The sequence below is a fragment of the Pleurodeles waltl genome, chromosome 3_1 (genome assembly GCF_031143425.1).
Source record: "Pleurodeles waltl isolate 20211129_DDA chromosome 3_1, aPleWal1.hap1.20221129, whole genome shotgun sequence".
Classification (NCBI taxonomy): Eukaryota; Metazoa; Chordata; class Amphibia; order Caudata; family Salamandridae; genus Pleurodeles; species Pleurodeles waltl.
In genome coordinates this window covers 766,900,535-766,913,980 of record NC_090440.1, presented here as the reverse complement: position 1 = coordinate 766,913,980, position 13,446 = coordinate 766,900,535, and positions in this window count along the sequence as shown.

Below are 13,446 nucleotides of genomic sequence, written 5' to 3'. Positions count from 1 at the left end.
TGTTTTGTTTGTGCCCAGGCACAGTTTTCTTTGCGGTTTCGTAATTTTATGTTAAGCTGTCTATAGTGGATTTCTGAATATGATAGTTTCACTTTTTTATTATACTGTCTGTCCTCAGGACATGTAATAGCATTATAGTCACATTTTAGCTCGATCATAGTTCAACCCAAATTACTTCCATATTTCCGGACGTTGCAATAGAAACATGAATCCTGGCACATGTTTCACTCTCATTGTAATTATCAAAATCCTTAACTCCGATTTGTATGTAGTTCTCTATAACCCATTAAATGGTTAGTGCCAAAGTACCTGATAGTTTCGTCACTACTGGGTAAGAGACGTAGCTCAGATCAAAATTGCTTATTGAAGGTTTACACCGGAAGACGATTTATCTAAGTACAGCAACTCCATTGCCTTACATTCAAATCTTGGGTTGCCTACAAGTTGGTGTTGACAGACTTGGAAGATGTTCTCTTGCACCAGCAACTGGGCTAGGGGCAACTGTTGTAACAATTCATGCTCACGCTTAACTTGGGCACAGTGGATGGTCATTATACAGTTTTAACAAGTGATAGTTATAGATGAGGACAAAACACTTATGTTTCCTAATGTTTGCATTAGTATTAGTAATTAGTAATAATACCAGTCATCGACTTGTCACAATGTGGTGTTTGTACTGACGGTCACAGTGGGTTCTGGGTACTGGTGACCAGTGGTCACCAGTGACCACTTTGTAAACCTAGAAACACATTTCATACCCACTTTTGTGTCCCATGTACCGTTAGTGTTAGTCAATGTGTGCCCCTTACTTGATAGTGGACAGGATGTACTTGTGTGACATGGGAAACAATACAGGTTTAAACTGTGTGAATGTGGTTCTTGAAAAAAGTGGCCACTGTTTGATTTTGGCAACACAGAGAGGTGCTCGGTGTGTGTTCCTGGGTACAGATAATGAAGTACACAGTTACAGATAGTGATCATATAATTGTGTGCTCTTAGGCACAGGCTCTAGTAATAGTGAAGTCTACATTTTTTTGTGGGTTTCACCGGGGGCTGTATCAAAGTGCTTACATATTTCTTCGATTGGTACAGGAGTTCTTTAATTTCCCAGAAAACCTACTTATGTAGAAAGTAGCTGATGGTAGCAGTTGTTGTTGGATCACTTGATAGGCAGGTAATCATATATTCGGACTATGTTGCTGGTCATTGTGGGATCATAGCAACGGTATTAGGTGGGTTCAGTGTAATCCTGGGGTATCTTTTCGTATGTATTGATGACAACTTAACAACGGTGTCTCTTGGTTTCTCTGTAACCCTGTGGTCTATACATATGTACATTGGTGACCGCTGCTGCATGCATGTTTGCCCAGTAACTGGTTGTCAGTGCCTTCTGCTATGCTCCGATACTGCAGGGCAGTATACTGTTGGGCTCCAATATATGTGACCACTGTGTGAACTTCACAGGTGTTTTGGTCAAATTGATTATTGTAGAAATATTATTGTCAATGTGCGACTTTAGTACATATACCATTGACCTCTTTGATTTCACCATGTCGTCACTAAAGATGATTCTCCCAGTACATGCATTGATAATGGAAAAATGGTTTGTTTTTGTCACTGGGTAGTAGTTTTGACCTTACCGGAAGTCACTGTAAAATTGTGACAATGTTAGTCACTATAATTATTAAAGAAACAATGGTCAACGTGTCAAAGTTGATGACGTTTCAATCTTTTTTAGCAATACTACGATCATCATCAGGACTAAAAGAAAAATAAAAACTACATTAATACGAACTAACAATGAGCACTAAAAAGTTCTAAAAGCACTGCTACCATGATAGTAGGACGCAACCAATAAACCAATAAACTTAATAGAAGGACAGCTGTGAAAATAACACCGCCATGTCAACCCACTATGAGAATCTGGATTGGCCAATGCCGATGTTAACAGGCTGGGTGTTCTCTGTATATGTATGGTAGCAGTGCTTTTTGAACTTTAAAAAATAAATGTTGTTGACCTTAACACCTTGACCACATGTGAATTGCTCATTACATGTATAAGGGCTACGTTGTGTCTTTGTTGAATAGTGACTTATCAGATGTATTTATTTTTGTCACAAATTTGCCTGAGTCTGTTCTTATTGAACATGTTTTACCACTTACATTTGTTTGTGAACTTCAATCATATCTCGGGTTGATTGGACTGTGCATATTGGTATGATTGTTCTCCCGTATATATTTTTTTCATCTCTTGATTAGGGTCATTGTTTCTTTAATAATTATATGTGAACCTCTGGTCACTTGTTATCCATAGTTGTCCCTTGTTGTTAATAACAAATGTCTGTAGCTATAACTACTGTTCTTGCTGTAGACTCTGGCCAAGATTTACAGAACCATCAGGCAATGCTGCGTAGCAGGCAAAAATGCACTGTGCTGCATTCCTTGACAGGGAGAGAGCAGGAGAGTTCCATATCTACAGAGATATTGCTCTCTCCTCCCCTCTCCCTAGTGCCGGCACTGATTTTAGCTGCAGTGCGCCACACATACACCTTTGTGCTATAGTGCAAGGGTGTGTGTGTGAGTCTAGCATAGGTTTTGTACTGAAAGGGTACCCTTCCAGTGTCAAACACTATGCTTAGACACACTAAAACATTTCCTACTTTGTATGTGTGCTGCACTATGCAGCACACATGCAAAGTTAGAAAAGAAAGGAGAAATGAAAACATTTCTCCTTTTAATGCCTCCTTTCAAATGGCATTACTTTTGGCACTAAACCCTGTCTACTATTGTTTGTAGATAGGGTTTTGCGTTAGGAGACATGGGTGGTTGCATAGGAACGTCCATGTACCACAATGGTAATGCCCCCTTGGCATTAAGTAAAGCAAAGCAGCACGAAAACTACTTTATGTACTTTAGGGTACTTTCCAGAGCAAAACAATATTTGCACTGGAAAGTAAATCAGGAAAAAAAACATTTTGTGCTGGTTAGCTTCACTTTTGTGACGTTAGCCCAGTGCAAAATGTTTGTAAATCTCCCCCTCTGTGTGTCTGTGGGGCATACTTACAAGGCCCCTGGAGCATAATTTTTGTGACGCTTTGGTGGCACAATGTGCCCGCACATATTTATAAGGCCACATAAAGCCACCTTGCATGGCTTTTCATGGCCTTGTAAATATGTCCGCCTTTCACACATAACTGCGAGAAAGGCGTGATCCATGGGTATTGCTGTGGGTGTTCCCACGCAACACCCATGGAGTCTGACACATTCCCAGATTTACAAGGTTTCGTAAAACCTGGGAATGCGTCAGATTACTATGCCACCACAGTGATGGCATAACAGTGGTGCAACGAGGAGAAATACCTTTATTTCTCCTCATTTTTGGCTTTATCTATGTGTGTTGCATGTTGCAGCACACATAGAAAGAGGAAAACGCCATTAATGATTGTTTATGTGCAGTAAGGGAATTTTCTAATAAATATGGGTCAGTGTATCAAGTGTATGTAAGTGTTTTCTTGCACTTGTGTGTGTGTATGTGTTATGTGTGTGTTCGCGTGTGCATGTGTCATAACAAGAATATAGCATTCGCTGTAAAATCATGTCCCAGTGGACCCAGTGAGTTTGTGGGAGCACAGGTCCCCAGCAACATCAAAAGAGTTAGAAGTGTGACTGTCATTAAATATTTATTATAAGAGCACACAAACAGACCACATAAATTGAGAGGACAAGATTTTCTTTTTTTATTAAGGTATTATATTTGTAGACTGAAGGTCTCTAATATTAGAAAGTAATATAATGAAGAGGAGTACATATATTTTCATTTTCAAATATACGTGAAAAACATGTAACGCTTTTACATGACTATAGGAGTGACACATGTTGCAACCTAACAATGTTGCACAGTTGTCTACTTTGCACAACTTCTCCTATAGAAATCTACTTTGACCCACACCTAATTATATGCTAAGTGTTTAAATTGTGAGTTTATTATGCACACGCGTTTTGGAAGAGTATAGAAATATCGTTGTCCAATTTTCAATCCTTTTTTAATGCAGGTTTCACCAGTGAGTACAATGCACATAAGCAGATGTCAATTAAACAGTTAAAGACCTAAGCTTTCCCAAGAACAATGTGGCAGGAAGGTGGGCAGGGGAATGATATTGGGAAAGGGCAATGTGAATATCTGAAAATTGAAGCTACATGAATAAAGAATCGAGCAGGATGATTTTGAAATATGATTTGAGTTGCAAAGTGAACAAGATGAAAGATCACGGGGCCAGATGTAGGTAGGTTCCGATTTGCGACTTACTAATTGTGAGTCAGAGCGACTCGCAAATTGCGAGTTGCAAATCGGAATGTAGGATGGTGTCCCTGACACCACCTGCGACTCGCAAGGGGGTCGCAAAGGCCCACCTCATGCATATTCATGAGGTGGGTCGCAATTTGCGACCCCCTTGAGACTGGCGGCACTCAGAGGAATGGTGGCCTGCTGGAGACAGCAGACCACCATGTCTGTGACTGCTTTTAAATAAAGCAGGTTGTTTTTTTGTAATGCAGCCCGTTTTCTTTAAAGGAAAACGAGATGCATTACAAAACTAAAAAAGAAACATGTTTGTTTCAGTTTTTCAGAGCAGGCAGTGGTCCATAGAACCACTGCCTGCTCTGGAAAAATGTTTTAATGACATTCACAAAGGGGAAGGGGTCTCATGGGGACCCCTTCCCTTTTGCGAATGGGTTAGCACCCATTTGAAATGGGTGCTAACTGCGATTGTTTTGCGACCACGTTTGCGGTCACAAAACAATACAACATCGTGCTGCGACTCGCATTTAGGAAGGGAACACCCCTTCCTAATTGCGACTCGCAATCCCGTTTATCACAAAAGGGGTTTGGGCATCTCAATGTGCTTTTTGCACGTCGCAAACAGCAAAATTCACTGTTTGCGACGTGTAAAAAGTTTAGTACATCTGGCCCATGGTAAGCTCCTTCCAAGGGAAAGAAGGTTGTGTGGACAGGGGAGATGGAGCTGTAAAAATATCTGTGTGAAATTTCTGCCCTGTGGGAGTTGGATGGAAGTACATCTGTAGATTCAGCTGAAGCTTCCCCAGAAGAAGTATGGATCATGCCTCTTCTGTGTTTCAGTAATTGGCTGACACTTTTGGAGCCACATCATTCATCTGTACTATATGATAAGTTAAAATGATTTTTAAGTTGCTTGAAAGCCACATTCTGTTTCTTTGCGCATAGTGAAACGGTAAAAGCTAAATTGGTGAACATAGAAGGGTCAATAGCTCTTGAGAGAAATCCACATTTTTTGGTTCTCACACACCAGTTGGTTGTCAATTTTTGGTCAGGCCTCTGAGATAGCCTTTTCTGTCTTCCCAGAATATTGTTTTGTCAAAAAAAAAAACATAATATACATACATAGAGTGGCTTTCAGCAGGTTACTTCATCCAGGATAAATTGTCATTCCCATTTTGCTTCCACTTACTACAGTATACAGCGTAGGACAATTGTTCAGCTCTTTTTGTCCATTGCCTTCCTTTACTTTAAGTGACTGCACAAATACTTTTCACATACACTGAAAAATAGTTCCTTTCTCTTCTGTGACATATTAGATCGAACCACTTGTGTGTGTCGGATGTATGGGAGCAGTCTGACACCACTGTGCTCGTGTGAGTGTGACAGCTCCCAGCCGTCCCTGCACACAGCATCAGTAGGATTTCCTTCTGCCAAAAACAGCCTCAGGTGCTGGGGAACAGCTTCCCCAGCTCCTAAGACGCTTTTTGGTTTTCAGTGAAATGACAATCAGTACGCATGATGTGCTGACGTAATTTCACTGAAAACAAAATTGAAATGAGACTGCTTGTGGGGCTATCTCAGCCCCTGAGGAAGATGGGAGGGTATCACTGAAAAGGGGAGGTTCTCTCCTTACCAACGGTACCATTCCCTAGTGGATCCCTGCTTGGGGATCACTGCAGGAGGGTGATCCTCAAGCAAGGATCCACTTCATTAGATACCAGAGAGGGGAGAGAAACCTCTTGGGTAAGGGCTGTTGCTCCCCCACAAATTTGTAGGCATATTCAGTCATTCTGCCTCCCCAGAGGGCAGATGGGGGCAATACCCCCCCCACTAGGCACCAAAGCTACTTTTTTATATGTAGAGGTGGAGGCTATCCAAAATGAGCATACCAATGCCCCTACCCACCCCCAAAAACAAATGGGAACAGTCTTTCTGGTTGTCGATTTTTATTTATGGGGAAGGAGAGTTTGGCTAACTCCTAGTATGGTCCCACTTACAAAGGTGAACCGCTGCACTTTTTGTGCTTGGGTAGGGTGCCACCTGGAAAAACCTACCAGACCCAGACACTTCTGAAAACTAAACATTCATGGGGGTCCAGGGTGGTGTGTTTCACATGCACCTTACATTCTTTTCTTACCCCCAATGCCCTGCAAACCTCTAACCTTGCCTGATATCATATATTTTCCCCACATGTCTGTGATGGAAACTTCTGGAACCCTCAGGAGTCCACAAACCTCCTACTACCTAGCATTACCCCACCTATGATGATAAAAACTCTGGGGCACTTGTGTGGCTGGGCCTAGCGCCGGTGACTGTAGGAAGTTTGGGGATTCCTGCAGATTCCTGAGGTTTCCATCACAGAAATGGAAGGAAAATGTGTGATTTCAGGCAAAAATTTTGGTTTGCAGGGGATTGTGGGTAAAAAAAAAAACTAATGTGATCCAGACATGTCACAACATCTTGGATTCCCCTAGGTGTCTGTTTTTCAAAAATGTACAGATTTGCTAGGTTTCTCTAGGTGTCAGTTGAGCTAGGGTCCAAAATCTAGAGCTACCCACATCTGAAAAAGAGGGGCAGTTTTTGGTGGGAAAACACGCTGTGTCCATGTCGTGTTTTCGGCCATTTCATGTTGTGGGAACTAGGTCTACTCACACAAGTGAGGTACCATGTTATCGGGAGACTTGGAGGAATGCCAAGTGGAAGGACATTTGTCACTCCCTCCCGATACCCAAACTTTCCATCAAAAATGTAAGGAGACAGTGTTTTTTAGTCAATGTTTCAGGTTTGCAGGGGATTCTGGGTAAAAAAAAAACTGTGGTAAGAGCCATGCAATTCAGCCTACCCTGGATACCCCTAAGTGTCTAGCTTTAAAAAATGTACAGGTTGGCTATGTTTCCCTTGGTGCCGCCTGCGCTAGCTTCCAAAATCTAGAGCTATTCACATCGGAAAAAGAGGGTCACTTTTGTAGTGGAAAAATGTGCTGCATCCATGTTGCATTTTGGGCTGTTTCCTGTCACGGGCACTGTGTCTACTCATACAACTGAGGTACCATTTCTATTGGAAGACTTGGGGGAATGTCTGGTAGAAGGAAGTTTGTGGTTCCCCATAGATTCCAGAACTTTCCATCACAGAAATTGAGGGAACAATATTTTGTTAGTCAATATTTGAGGTTTGCATGAGATTCTTGGTAAAACATGTGATGAAAACCATACAAGTCAGCCCACCCTGGATACCCCTAGGTGTCTAGTTTTCAAAATTGTACAGGTTGGCTAGTTTTCCCTGGGTGCCAGGTAAGCTAGGGTCTAAGGTAAGACACTATCCAGCAGTGATTGACCATAAGTGAATTCATATAGGAACAGAGTGAATGAAAAAAGACCCGATTTGTTGAGCTTGCAACACTACAGAGGTAATTGCAAATGCCTCCCAAACTTAAGGGGGAGCAGTGACTACCCCTAACTCACAACACACCATAGAGGAGGCATTGCCAGAATGGTTCAGGGGAATACCACAAAAGAGGAATTGCGAGCCGGAGACATGACAACGCCATCTATGCTAGATATTAAAAACGTGATATTTGAGGGGAACAAAGCTATCACTGAAAAAATAGACAGAGTGGCTATAATGGTAGCGGTGTTAAGCCAAGACATGGGCACCAGGGCAGATGGCGTAGAGGAAATATTGGGGGCCCACACTAGCCAACAGGCAGAAGAGGAGAGAGGTTTAAAACTACAGGGCACCAAACTTACTGATTTAGAAGGCAGATCACACATAAATAACTTGCACATACTGGGACTACCAGAGGGAATGGAGACGGTGCCAGTGGAGCAGTTCTTGGTTAAATGGTTGCCCAAATGTATGAGAATAGGCACAGAAGTGGAAATGACAGTGAATAGAGCCCACAGAACTCCAGGTGGAAGACCCAAATCCAGAGCACCATCTACAATGATGATAGCTGGAATGCTCCCATACAAAGATAAAATAAGCATACTGGTGGCAGCATGCCAGCAAGGAGAAATTGAATTACATTGGTCACGTATTTCCTTCTATCCAGACTATAGTGTGGAAATGCAAAAGAGAACCAGAACTCTTGTAGAAGTGAAATGGAAACAATGGGACAATGGCTGGGCTTATGCTCTACTAACACCAGCGCAGCTAAGAGTGGATCATCAAGGGAAAAATATATTTTCGATCAAGCGGAAGAAGCCATGCAATTTCTAGAGAATCACTAATAACCTATGAAGTATCTGGTGATATGTGCACATGCTCTACACTGAATAATAGACAACTATGATCTGCATACCACATTTGTTGGTGGTTATAGAACCCAGAAGTTCACAACAGTAGTATAATGATAGCAGAGGGGGGCACATTACAGATGACTGAGAATACTATATAGGTCTGTCGGGGATAATCGAGTTGACTGTTGCTCCTTCAAATGTGTAATTTATTGGTAACGCTGTTCCTGGGCTGCACCCCCGCAGGTAACCTAGGGGACGAAGTACTATGATGAGGAATGATTTTTTTTATGTTATTGAGGGAGGGACAGACACTTCCTGTATTGCTTGTGATGGTCAAGGTGGGGTAGGCCACACAGGAGGGGGAAGGGGAACAAATATATTAGTGAATTAAGAGGAGAGGATGCACACAAAGGGGCGCAAACTGATCTCACAAGCACAGTGGTACCAGACTAAGAAGAGGTTTACATACAACACACATGGGGGTAACAATACTATTCTGGAATGTTAAGAACATTCATAATCCCATTAAACATCAAAGGATATTGTCACATGTTCGCAGGCTTCAAGCTAAGATAGTTATGCTCCAGGAAACACACCTGCTACCCCAGGAACATGACAAATTGCTTGCAAAGTGAGGAGGTAGACTGTGGCATTCTAGCTTTAATTCCTCTGCATGTGGAGTATGATTGTGGGTATATGCAAGTGTCCCTATACAAGTAGACAATTAATTAAATTCTGCAGATGGCCAATACATTAGAGTGGTGGGAGAAATTGATTGAACACCTATGATATTATTAAATACATATGCTCCTAACATCGATACACCAGACATCTGTGAGACTGTGGTGGATTTGCTAACACCACTTACTCATTGCAATGTAATTTGGATGGGGGACTATAACTGTGTACCGGATAGAATATTGGACAGCTCCAGACAGACTGCTAGACCACATGAAAAGGCATTGAAGGCACTAATGGCAGGTATGGACACTTTGAGTCTAATAGAAATGTGGAGGGTCATGCATGGAAATTTTAGGGGATGTTCGTTTTGCTTACACCCCCTATGGTACATTTTTTAGAACTGATACATCCAGAGCAAGTGCCGAGAAGAAGTGGCAGAGTTTGGTGAGATTAAATATTTAGACTGCGCATCATAGGATCACACCCCACTGATGGCAGAACTGAAAGGGCAGACATACATGGCACCAATCCCACAATGGAGGTTTCTTTCCCATGCACTGGGAGATCAGACATACAGGGAAGAAATTAGAGAGGTGATCCAAGAATTCTTTGCCCACAATACGGGATTGATTACCTCTGCTGGGGTAGTATAGGAAGCATTCAGGGTGACCATTAGGGGTAGATGTATGGCCACCACATATGAAGTTTGTAAATCCTTGTCAAACACAGTCATCCAACTGGAGTGCCAAATAGGCAACTTAGATAGGCAAGCACCTCACACAGATGCAGTATGTAGGGACAAGGACAGATTACACAGAGAACTAGAGGAAGCAGAGGATACCCTTCGGAAACACAATTATAAAACCTACGTGGAAATCCAACATGAACAATGGGACACACCTGGCAAATTGCTTGCATGGTTGGTTAACAGGCAAAGAATAGGGAATGCAATCGCAACTATAAAGGATACGAATGGTATGACCCTCACAACGCAGGAGAACATACTGCAACACTTCATGGAGTTTTACTCTGAACTATACACACAACAGGACCAAGGAAACGTAGCAGGCATAACTGAATTCTTAGATAAAGTGCAATTGCCGCAGGTAGAGGATGTAGCAAGAGAAGCATTAAATGCCCTAGTAGAGGATTCAGATATTAGATGGGCTAAAAAACAAATGACCACAGGGAGGGCACCGGGAAGTGATCTCATTAGAGTTCTAACAGGATTGTGTGGAATTGTTATGTGTACCATTATTAGCGATGTACAAGGAGGGGTTTGAAATTGAGGTATTACCAGGCTTTCTAAGAGAAGCCTGTACAGTAGTCCTTCCCAAAACGGGCAGAGACCCAACAGACTGCAAATCATATCACCCTCTCTCACTGATTAATGTTGACACAAAGATTCTGGGGAAGATACTTGCTCATAGATTGTCTAAAGTAGTGGGGAAATATATACACCCGGTTCAGGCTGGATTTGTTGAGGGCTACACAACTACTTTCGGGAGGCAATACTGATAATGGAACAGATAGAAAAGGGGAAAGAGGCCTGTGCATTAGCGAGTTTAGATGCTTATAAAGCATTTGACACTGTAGACTGGGTATTCATGGATCAAACACTTCAAAGATACAATCTAGCGGCAGACTACTTGAAATGGGTTCACTTATTATATACCAACAGCCGAGCAAGGGTGCAGGTGGGCAACAGGGTATCGCATAGCTGACAGGTGGAGAGGGGAATCTCACAGGGATGTCCCCTAGACCCAATCATATTTGTATTAGTGATTGAACCACTGGCATGATTTATTCAGATAAAAAATTAAACAGATGTTGTGGTGGTGGGCTGCAAGATGATACGCAGATGATGTCGGAACCTACACGTCAGGCAATATATGATACGATTACAGAGGTGGGGATTCACTCCGGATTCAAACTCAACATAGATAAATCAATGTTGTATTCCAAGGGACCAACCCGAGTAAGGAGCAAAGGGATACCTAACATACACCTTCAAGCAACTCCTGTCAAATATCTTGGTATATACCTGAGTTCTGATTTAATGGAAGTCTACGCATCAAATATGGGCCGCATGCTTAAGTCCCTAGAAAAACAGCATATACAGGTGGCGTAAGTTCCTGATGTTGTTGATGATACGCATAGCACTAACTAAAACAATTGTGTTACCCAAAGTACTATATATCCTACAACATATGCCTAGGCGCATACCAGATAATTGCTTTCAAAGACTAGACATGCTCCTCTGCTTATTATACTGGGGCATGAATAAAGCATGCATAAGCCTGGAGCTTTTGAGATTGCCCTGGGACAGAAGAGGATTACAGGATCCAAACTTCTGTGAATATTACTGGGCATCTTAGTTACAACATGTTGATCCATGGTTTACAGAGGGAGAGGATGATCCAGTGGCACACATGATGACCAGATTGGTCAAACCATGCAAGTTATTGGCATTACCTCTGATTCAGGGGAAGAAGAGAGCATTGTTACCACTATAAGTCAGGACTATTTTGAATGTCTGGAACCAAGCTTCCCGGCCAGAGGGAGATGAATATATATATATATGCCCAACAGCTGGTCCCACGGCACACGAGGATAAGTCCAATGCCAACCCTATCCTGAAGGAATGGAGGGGAGGGTAACATGCCGCAGACTTTACTAGACTTATATGAGAACAGGCACATGATGGGATATACAGAATTTTGTATCAGATGGAGACAAATGAAGGGTAGTTTTCTGGCATATGCAGGGGTTGCGGTCGAAATACGTAAGGCATGGAAGGGGTTTCCTGAGGAACCAGATATTCACATACTGAATCAGGCTTTACCAGATATGGGAGGAGAAAGTAAACTGATTACACGTCTGCATGCACTACTGTTACTGAAGACGGCACCCTGAAAGGATAAATGGAAATCACAGTGGGAATTAGATATAGGGGAAGACCCTCGGAATCGAGACTGGACGTCCATCCTGAGCAACTGCATGAAAGTGACACATGTTGCGAAATTAAAATCAATACACTACAAAGTGCATACACAGAGACTGTCACACCACATTGCACAGAATAGATCCTTCTAAAGCAGAACACTGTCCAAAATGCAAGATATCAATAGGGACTTACATACACATGTGGTATTGTTGCCCATTAGCGGGGAAATATTGGGAAGAGGTGACAGAAATGCTACATGAAGAGACAGGAGTCATGGTGCGACCCCCAATTCAGATATGTTTATTGGGACTGGTGAAACAGACTAAAGACACATAACATGCAGACAAAATACTGAAACTGGGGCTAGCAGCGGCTAAGAAATGTACTGCTACATGATGGATAAAGACTTAATCACCCACACACAAACAGTTGCAATGGGAATTTGAGAAATGGGTGTGTGTTGAATGTGGGGTGAAACAGTGACTAGCACGGACAGATTTGGGACAAGAAAGCAGAATGATATGGGATATGGCAGAGATCCCAGTCCAACAAGAAAGGAGAGATAAGACAGAGAACCATAAAGATTAGACATCGGAAATATGATATGTAACACACCCATTGAAAATTAGATATGGAGAACATTTGTATAATAATTTAGATAAAGGCAGTACTGCTACTTCTGTTATACTGAATGAACTGGCGCTGAACAAAAATTAGCAAATAGTTCTTAGCTTCTTCCTCGGTGGGAGGGCGGGATGGTGGGGAAAAGTGGGACAAGTTGATGTTTTTTATTGCATGCACCACTGCAAAATCAACAACATAAAAAAATAAAAAAGACTAAAACAATAGTTCACTTTTGTTTCCAGAATAATGGAAAATTAGCCCAGACATAAATCATCAATACTTCATCCTTGTCTTCTGCCCAGACAAGAGTCTCAGTGCCAGTTCCCATTCCTCTAATAGCCAAGATTGTATTTTTGTTTTTGCTGGAAGGGTAGCAGGTACTGCAAGGCAGGCTTTTGGAGCAAGAATATGGATGCACTGGATGATCCTTGTCTAGGCTCCCTGAAAGCGGTTGCTCTTCTTCCTGAAGCAATAACGAAAGATTCCCCATGGGTTGGAAACAAATTATGTCAGCATGCTACCTCTTCTTTGTATTACTGAAGCATTTGGGTATTTCCAAGAGTGCAAACGACGCAACTATTGTCATTGGTGTTGGTTGTTTTTATTTAACTGTGCTAGTTTTTGCTTGGATGAACCCTTTATTAAGAAGATCGTCTTCA